The sequence below is a fragment of the Cynocephalus volans genome, chromosome 5, assembly GCF_027409185.1.
Source record: "Cynocephalus volans isolate mCynVol1 chromosome 5, mCynVol1.pri, whole genome shotgun sequence".
Taxonomy (NCBI): Eukaryota; Metazoa; Chordata; class Mammalia; order Dermoptera; family Cynocephalidae; genus Cynocephalus; species Cynocephalus volans.
This window is the reverse complement of record NC_084464.1, coordinates 156,322,683-156,331,762: the sequence shown is the minus strand read 5'-3', so window position 1 is coordinate 156,331,762 and position 9,080 is coordinate 156,322,683.

The following is a 9,080-nucleotide window of genomic DNA, read 5'->3' as shown; positions in this document are numbered from 1 at the left end:
AGGAGGAGGATGATATTGATGATAATGAATCTTTATTTTTTAAAGGGAAACTGCTGTCAGTTTTGTTCCATTTAAACTTTGGGAGACAAATACACTTAACACATAAATAAAATTCATAACCTATCCACATGGTCATAGTCTCTGCCTCATTAAATGTTTTTAACTTTTATTTCTCTATTATGCTAGTCATATATGTTAATTATAGGAAATACAGATAAACAATAAATCACCGATAATCTCATGTAGGTGGAGTTGTGGTTTTGTCACTTGTAATTCCATGCTGTTTTCTTTGTGTAGGTATACACATTTAAATTCATTGGTGCTGGGAAAAATAGGAAAATGTCAGGGCCCCTCAGATGTTCAGAATCTTGCTGAGCATTTGCTGTAAATATCCTCAGGTGTTCCTTGTTACTACTTAATGTAAATTGTGTATGGGCACCCAGGTGTCCAGGGTTGTGGACTTAAGTATAAAAGACTAACAGCTCTGATCCACAGTGCTTCTCAGAACTCTCAGAGAAGCCACTAGGACAGTTGCTCCTAGATCTGAATAAAACCCATTCATTTTTCTATACCCATGGCTCCCAGAACTTTTTTTTTCTATCACCTAGCTCACAGACCTGCGTGTGGAGGGTTTGTAATCCAATCTGTGCAACAGACTCAAGGGGTCTGTAAGCCCTAGCTTTACAATTGGTCAGAGTCAAAAGTTTTTTTTCTCAGTGAAATGTTAATCATTGTCATAATCAAGAACTGGAAACAGATAGCTTTCCTAATTTCACCTGATCAGTCTCATACCGAAGGGAATGAGACTTTGAGGGAGAGAAATGGAGGTTTTAATATTTTTGATACAAGATGATTGAATACAAATTTACCTTGGTATTTTTATTAAAAGTTTAAGCACTTTCTCTAATATAGTATTATACCACAGATGCTGGTGCCATTAAATACTTGTTGCCAGAGTACTTCTGAGCACAAATGGTGAATAATGTCATCTGTGATAAGAGGAGTAACTCGGTGTGATAACAGAAAGATACTTTTTCACTTGGTGACTATTTTTCGTTCCCTACCTAGATTCAAAAAGAATCTGAGGCTGTACTACCTACTTTTGCCAAAAATTAGATATTACAAATCTATTTAGGGACATGAAAATCTCCAAAATTTAAGATTATTACTTTTCATTATGTACCTACTATGCCCGATCACGTCTTCTCTGGTTCCAGTATAAAGCTGAACAACAGGAGGGCAACTAGCAACAATTATGACAATCATGTGTCCAGACTACTCTCTCCTGGTGACTAAATCACAGGTCCAAGGGTTGCCTGGAGAACGCAGGATTAGAACAAAGCAAGTGAATGAATATCTATACAGAGGCAGTGCAACAGGACTGTCTTCACTATATTTTTATCTACCTAACATGACTTTGTTTTGGAAATAAGGGAATGTGCCCTCCTGGGAATTACATTGCAAGGTGCTGGAGAATACATGGCAGTCACAGGATGAACACAGCACATCTTCTTTACAAAACCGATTTTTCTCATAAGTTTCGAATGTTTGCACTTTTGTCACAGGCACAAGCAAGTAAATAACTGAATTCTGCTTTCCATGTTGCCAAGTGAAGACCAAGTCTGTCTTGTTCAATACATCGTGAGCCTGTTATGCAGTGTCTGGCATTTAGTAGGTATGCAATAAATATCTGTTGAATGAATGAAAGAATGAAAGAAAAAAGCATGCATATTACTAATTTGATCATTTTACTGAATTAAAGTGTTTTCATGTAGAGAATTTGGTGAAGATATGCTAATTGTTAAAGCCCATGATTGTAAACTAACTGGTTTTAGTGTATATCTCTTCCATCAGCTGCCCACGCCAATTCACAAGGTTATGTCCCTACCCCTGCCCATTTTGTACAGTGTGAGTTGGCTGGGTCAATGGTCCCTTCCTAGGAAATTAGGAATAGGGACTAAGAGATCTTTGTGTCGTTCTGGCAAGAATCTTGAATGGACAGATATAATCCTTAGAGCTGTGGGACTCCATGGTCCTGCTTGAATTCAAGAGTGAGAAGCAGAGAAAGCTGGTCCTATGCTGGAAGGAAGATGTGCCAGAGAATGTCAAGAGCTGGAGAGGGGCAGGAAGTTCTCCTACATGAAGCTCAGCTGTATCCTTTATCTGTGGGTTTCGTGAGACACACCTTGATAACAAATTCCTCTTTTTTTGTTTAATCTAAAGTGTATTTCTGTTAATCAGGACTAAAAGTGACTAAACTAATATGGTACTGCAGGAAGTTTTGAACTGTTCAGTGTTGCGTATATGCCATGCACTGTAACAATGCATGTTACATGCTTTTTAAAAACAACTATGAGATAGATACTATTTTACAGATAAAGAAACCAAGATTTAGAAAAGTTTAGTAATTTGCCCCAAATCACCAATTATTAAATGGCAAAACTGAAATTCTAACACAGAATTCTTGATACCAAAACCCATGCTATTAGCCATTGTGCTCTACTTTACTATTTATGAAACAAATGTGTAAGCATATTATATACTAGAACAAAATATTCACATTTAAAAACTTTTAATTGAAATCCTCAAAAATACACAGAAGCAGACAGAACAGTGTTGAGTCTCCGTGACCCATCACCCAGCTTCAACACTTATCAATGATTTGCTAATCTTGGTTCTTATAGCTCCTCCACTCCCACCCCAATGTGGTTAACATCTTACAATCTTACATTAGCATGGAACATTTGTTACAGCTGAAAAACCATGACTGCTACATTATTATTAGGCAAACTGCAGGCTTTATACAGATTTTCTTAGTTTTCATCTCACATCCTCTTGTTCCCAGCATCCCATCTGAGATAACGCTTTACATTTAAACTCCTTAGTCTCGTCTGGTCTGTAACAGTTTCTCATTGCTTTCTTTTTCATAACCTTGACCATTTTAAGTATTGGTGAGGGATTTTGTAGAATTCCCTTCAATTTGTGTTTGTCTGATGATATGACCGGGGTTATGGTGTTTCAGGAGGAAAACCACAGAGGTGAGATGCCCTTCTCATCACATCATTTTAGAGGGACATGCTCCCAATAGGACTGATCACTGACTTAATCTTGCTCACCTGGTTAATGTAGTGTTTTCCAGGTTTTGCCACTGTACAGTTGCTTTTTTGCCCTTTCCAAAAGCTATTCTTTGGAAGCAAGTCCCTCAGTGCAGCCTCCATGCAAGCGGGGATGGTAAGAGAATAAGCTCCATCACCTGGTCTGGTCAGTATTTGCATAAATTATTTGGAATTCTATAAGAAAGAACCCAAGTGATTTTAAAAGTCGAGAATCACTGATCTAAGCCCATTATGGTCATTCTTTACCTCTTTGCCAGCAAGTGATCTGGGGATGCATATGTGGGAAGACTCTGGGAAAAATTTTTCTCCCTGATAATAAGAGACAGTTCCACCAGGAGGAAATTTTCCGTTATGTTCTCTGCAGGCAAGTGGAGCCTTCCTTTCCTTGTGTGGGCTGCTGTCGTGAGCATATGGAGTAGCAGGATCCAAGGATTTATCTTGTAACCATGAGGCAATAAGCCAGGGACAAAAAGCCAACATTATGAGGATGGCAGAGTAGAAGAGGATTTCCCCTGTAACTATCTGCCCTCAGACTTCTTTTTATATGAGAGAATTAAACTTCTTCATTGTTTACGTCACTGGTGTTCTGTTCATTGAAGTCAAAAGCATTTCTAACTGATACAGGTACCTCATCCATCTTTTTTTACAACTGTATCTATCCACATCTAAGACATGGTAGACATTTAATTTTTTTTTTAATGAATAAGTGAAGGACTGAATTGAAGAAACTATTATAATAACCACAGAATAGCAATGTAACTAATGTCAGTATATTTTGCAATTAGATTTTGTACTCCCATTTCTTCTCTCAGATACAATCAGTTGCATAAATTCTGTTACTGGAGAAAAAAATTATGAGTTTGACATGAGAGTGATAAAAATTTGTTGATGTACCTTTACCAAGTTCAAATTGAGGTTTAATGCATATGTAGTTTTTGTTAATGTTTAGAATTACTTACTAGTCAAAATATCTCTAGTGTGGCTGAGGCACAGAATGGAATATAATACAGCAATGAGAATGAACAAATTATAACTGTGCAACAGAATGAATAAACCTCACAAATATAATGATGCGTAATAGCTGCAAGACACAACAGTAGGTACTGCACGATTCCATTTAAAGTTAAAAAATAGGCAAAACCAATCTATGCTGTTCCAAGTTAGAACAATTTTTACCCTTGGGCAATGACAGGAAGGTGCATAAAGGGGCTTCTGGGCTGGTGGTAATTTTATTTCTGTTGATTCTGGATACTAGTTATAGAAGTGTGTTCAGTTTGTGGAAATTCACAGGTTTGTACCTTTATGACGTGCACCTTTCTGAATGTATGCTACAGTTTCAGTAAGAAGTTTGCTTAAAAAATTCAGCCTGAAAAAATCTATTTATTGTATATTATCAATCAATTTCAGGAGCAGATAACCTCTTAAGCAATGCTTATTTATAAACAGCTCAAAATGGTTTACTATTTTTAGTAAAATTTAGAACTATAGGGGAGAAAACTAGCTTATTGCAGGAAGTCTCCAGTTTATGAATATAAACTTTGTATAACAGCTTATTTGTAATTTGATCATTATAAATGGTATTTTTCCATGGGTTAGTGTTAGAATGGTGGCTAAGGTAAAAGTCAATCCATAAAAATTAGAATGTACCTGAAATACTATCTTTCCAACTAAACACAGGGTGTATAATTGTCCCTGCTACATACACACACAAGACTGAAACAGCTTTCAAAAATGAACACAAAGGTAAAAATATAGGTGAGATTAAATTCCATTTTAAGGGCCGAGCCCGTGGCGCACTTGGTAGAGTGCTGCGCTAGCAGCGCGGCGACGCTCCCGCCGCGGGTTCGGATCCTATATAGGACTGACCGGTGCACTCACTGGCTGAGTGCCGGTCACGAAAAAACGACAAAAAAAAAAAAAAAAAAATTCCATTTTAAGTCTATCAGATTAGTAAAAAATAAAGCATTGGCAAGGATATGGAGAAATATGAATTTTTACATATCACTGGTGCAGTGTTAATTCAACCACTTTGGAGAAAAATCTGGCAAGATTTCCTGAAGCTAACAGTGTACCTAACCTCTGACCCAAAAACTGCACTACTGGTAAATAACCAATAAACACCTGTATATGTGCAGGAGGAGACATGTACAAAGATGTTTACTGTTTATACAGTGTGTTATTAGCATTGTTTGTAACAGTGACACTGGGAAACCACCTAAATGTCCACCGAAAAAGAAAAAGATAAGTAAACGGTATATAACCACACAATAAAACTGAAACCATATGTATGAACGTGGATAGATCTCAAAAACAGTCTGAAAAGAATTATGAATGATAGTTTACAGCATATCATTTTTGTACCATTTATGTTTTGAAAAACACAACAGTATGTGTCTTCTAGGAATACATACTAAGACAAGTAAAAAACTTGGATGATTACACATCACCTTCATGGTGGTACTTTCCTTGGGAGAGGAAAAAAGAAAACTGATTGGGGAAGAGCATAAAAGGGAACCCAGTTCTGTACTGTTTTATTTCTTTAAAAATCTGAGAATCAAATATGAATGCTAACACTGAGGAATACAGATGTCGATATATGATTCAATGTATTTATGTGTGTTTGTATGCTCACATATAAAGAATACAAGAAATGAGGAATTTGGAGTGAAGGAAATATCAGGATATGAAATTAAAAGCCATGGCTAAATTAGCACACTAGATGTGTATTACAGAGCCTACAGTTTTTAAAGACAGTTCACTAATTAGCTCTCTAACAGTGTCTGCAAGATGAAAAGCAAAACAAAACAATACAATAATTTAGGAGGAACACACTTTTGCTCTTGCTAAGAACTGAGAGATTCCTCCCTCACCCACTCTCGGGTCCCCAACTATTCTGTGATAGAGCTTAGCTACTCAAAATGTGACCTGCCAAACAGCAGCACTGACATCATTTGGAAGCTTGTTAAAAAATGCAGAATCTCAGGCCCCGGTCCAGACCTATACAATGAAAATCTGCATTTTAACAAGATTTCCAGATGATTTAGATACACATTAAAGTCTGAGAAGCACCAATAGAGAAGCAGTCCTCAATAGCATATCTGCCCTGATCATGACCATAATCATCTTATGCTGGAAGTTTTTCATAGCAACTTTGGACCATCGCCCAGTAAAGCCATAGCTAAAGGTTTAAACACTTATAGAACATTTACTTTTAGACATAAAAGCTTCTACTAAAGTTTCAAGACACAGTAATTGCAAATTATGGCTGCAAATACCACATAGTTTAATGTGATTTATAAGACTGACATAACCCTAACTCCTCCATTCCATGTCCTATGGAAGTTCAAAGCCATTATCAAGATTTCTATGAATTCTTCATGTCACTAAATTACTTATGTTTGTACATCTCTCTCAAGGTCCTGCCTCTACATTCCCTGTTTTCCTGAGTGTGAAACTCAATTTCTCTCCCTAACAAAATGTAAACCATATACATGCAAACACCTTGTGTAAATGCAGATGTTAATGATGGTTTTTGGGAGACAGAGGAGTGACTATGATAGTGTTGGGAAAATATAGGAAAATGGTCAGGGCCCCTTAGATATTCAGAATCTTGCCAAGCATTTGATGTAAATATGCACGTGTGCCCAGGTGTTCCTTGGTTATTGTCTAATGTAATTGAGCATGTGCATCCAGGTGTCCTGGGTTATGGCCTTAAGTATAGAGGATGACTGGTTCTGATCCATGGCACCCCCCCCACTCCCTGGGACACCCCTGGGGGGGCCATGGGGAGGCCGCTATGGTTGCTGGAGGCTGTTGCTGCAAGCTGTTGCTGCCAGTGCCTCCAGGATGCCCCAAGAGTCCACCGGCTGCTGGACCTGTAAGCTGCTGCTGCTGTTGCTGAGGACTGAGCTCGTGTCATCTGCCGACGGCTCCCAGGATCTTTCCCCAATTATCTAGCATGTACCTGCGTGTGAGTGGTCTGTACAAGTGACCAAGTCTGTACAATGGGTTTGAAAGGTCTGAGCCCTGACAGTACAAATGGAAACTTAGTATAACTAAAATAACAAAACATTTTGGATTTAGTTATGATTTGCCTTACTCGACAACTGACATAGTCGTGTAGCTTTACAGATAGCCACATAAATGAGTTAATAATGAATATTAGGCACCCCCCCCTCAGGAAGACCCTGCACGAGAAATGATATATTGACATAGCTTAATAATTTGCTTTGCTAAAAAAATTATGCATGGTAAACAATAAAAAAATGACTTATATCTTAAAGTGAATTTATGTTCTATAAAAAACCCTAAACAAGATTGCTGCAATTACTTTCCTCAGTCTAACGAAAGGAGCCAAACCAAGCTAATTACTGTCAATAAATAAGATCCTGCAGCTACTTGGGGAATCAGTTATCTAATTAGTGAATTTTAACAAAAGCTGGTTCCTTGCTGGGTAGGCTCAGCATTTCCTTGGCAGTAAAAGGAAACAGCTGTGCTGGTAGATCAGCCTACTGAAAACTAAACAAAACCCCAAAACAAAACTTCCTACCCAAAGTCTCTATTGCACATGTTGGGTCAGGGGTTCTCGGCTATGACTGCACATTAGAAGCACCAGGGAAGCCTTTTAAAAATGTTGATGCTTGGGTCCCATCCCAGAACAATTAAATTTGAATAACTGGGAGCTGAGGCCAGGCATCAGTATTTTTTAAAGTCTCCCAATGTAATTCTAATATACTCAAGAAATCAGAATAAAAACTTTCCTCTGAAATAAAAAGGCTGCTCCATGTTTTTAATAAACAAAAGATCATAAAAAATTAAGCAAAAAAAACAAGTGTCAAAGTAGTTGTGATCTCATTGGAATGGGGGAGTAGGGCTGTTTTTATACTCTTAGAAGAAGGTTTGAAGAATGTCACCAAAATTGTAATTGTGCTTATTCCTGAGTGGTAGGATTATGAATGAGTTGTATTTTCTTCTTTTGCTTCCCTTTTCCAGTCTACCTGCAACTAATGTGTATTGCTCATAAAAGAGAACTTCAATTAAAAACAAAAAGATAAAAGTGGACCTTACCTTCATTAAGCAAAAATAAGCTGTGATAAGGAATAGTTTAGAGTGCAATGTAACCAGAAGGCAGAAGCCAAGATAAAATCATGTTGGAAGCAGCAGAAACAGGTTTTCCCTAAAGTAAATCAAGTTTAATGACAAATTTGAGAAGCATTCCTAGAACAGAGAATAAAAAAGCAATGAAAATGAGATAACAACACAAAGGTGTTAATCATGAGGAACTAATGAATAGTGTTTCTGAAGAAAAGAAATGGAACAGAGGTATTAAAGTTGTAGCAGATAACCTGCTCATCTAAAAAAAGAATCCTCCCCAAAGCAAAACAAAACAAACCTCCTGAATATTAAGAGATCAGGAAGACTCACATACTCCACGCAAAATTAACAAATGACATACACATCCTGGCTAAGTTTTAAATTTTCAAAGAAATAATAAACAGCACAGAGGAACAAGGGAAAAGGAGAGGTTAAGAATGACAGCCAGCTAGAAAAAGAATAGCTGGATAAGAAAGCAAGAAAGATGAGTTGAGAAAAAAAACTTCTGTAACCCAAATGGAAAGTTATTTAAAGAATAAAGTCCAAACTGTACTCAGATAGTAACTTTGTGAGGACAATGAAAAAAAATGGACCAGTCATGATGGAAATGGACTGTGACCGAAGAATTCTATACAGATTATTGAAGAATGAAGGCAAAGACAGAAATGGTCTCAGAAATGTTAACTACCCAGATACCTTTCCTGGTAAAGTCGCTCAGAGTTTCGAAATCAATGAAAACAGCTGGCCCCATGTCGAATGCTCTTTTTTTCTAGGATTTCCTGTTCTCCCTCACCTGTTTGTTCTGTTTGCATTATGACAGTGGGGAAAAATATGTATATAAAAAATCATATACACACGTGTGTGTGTGCT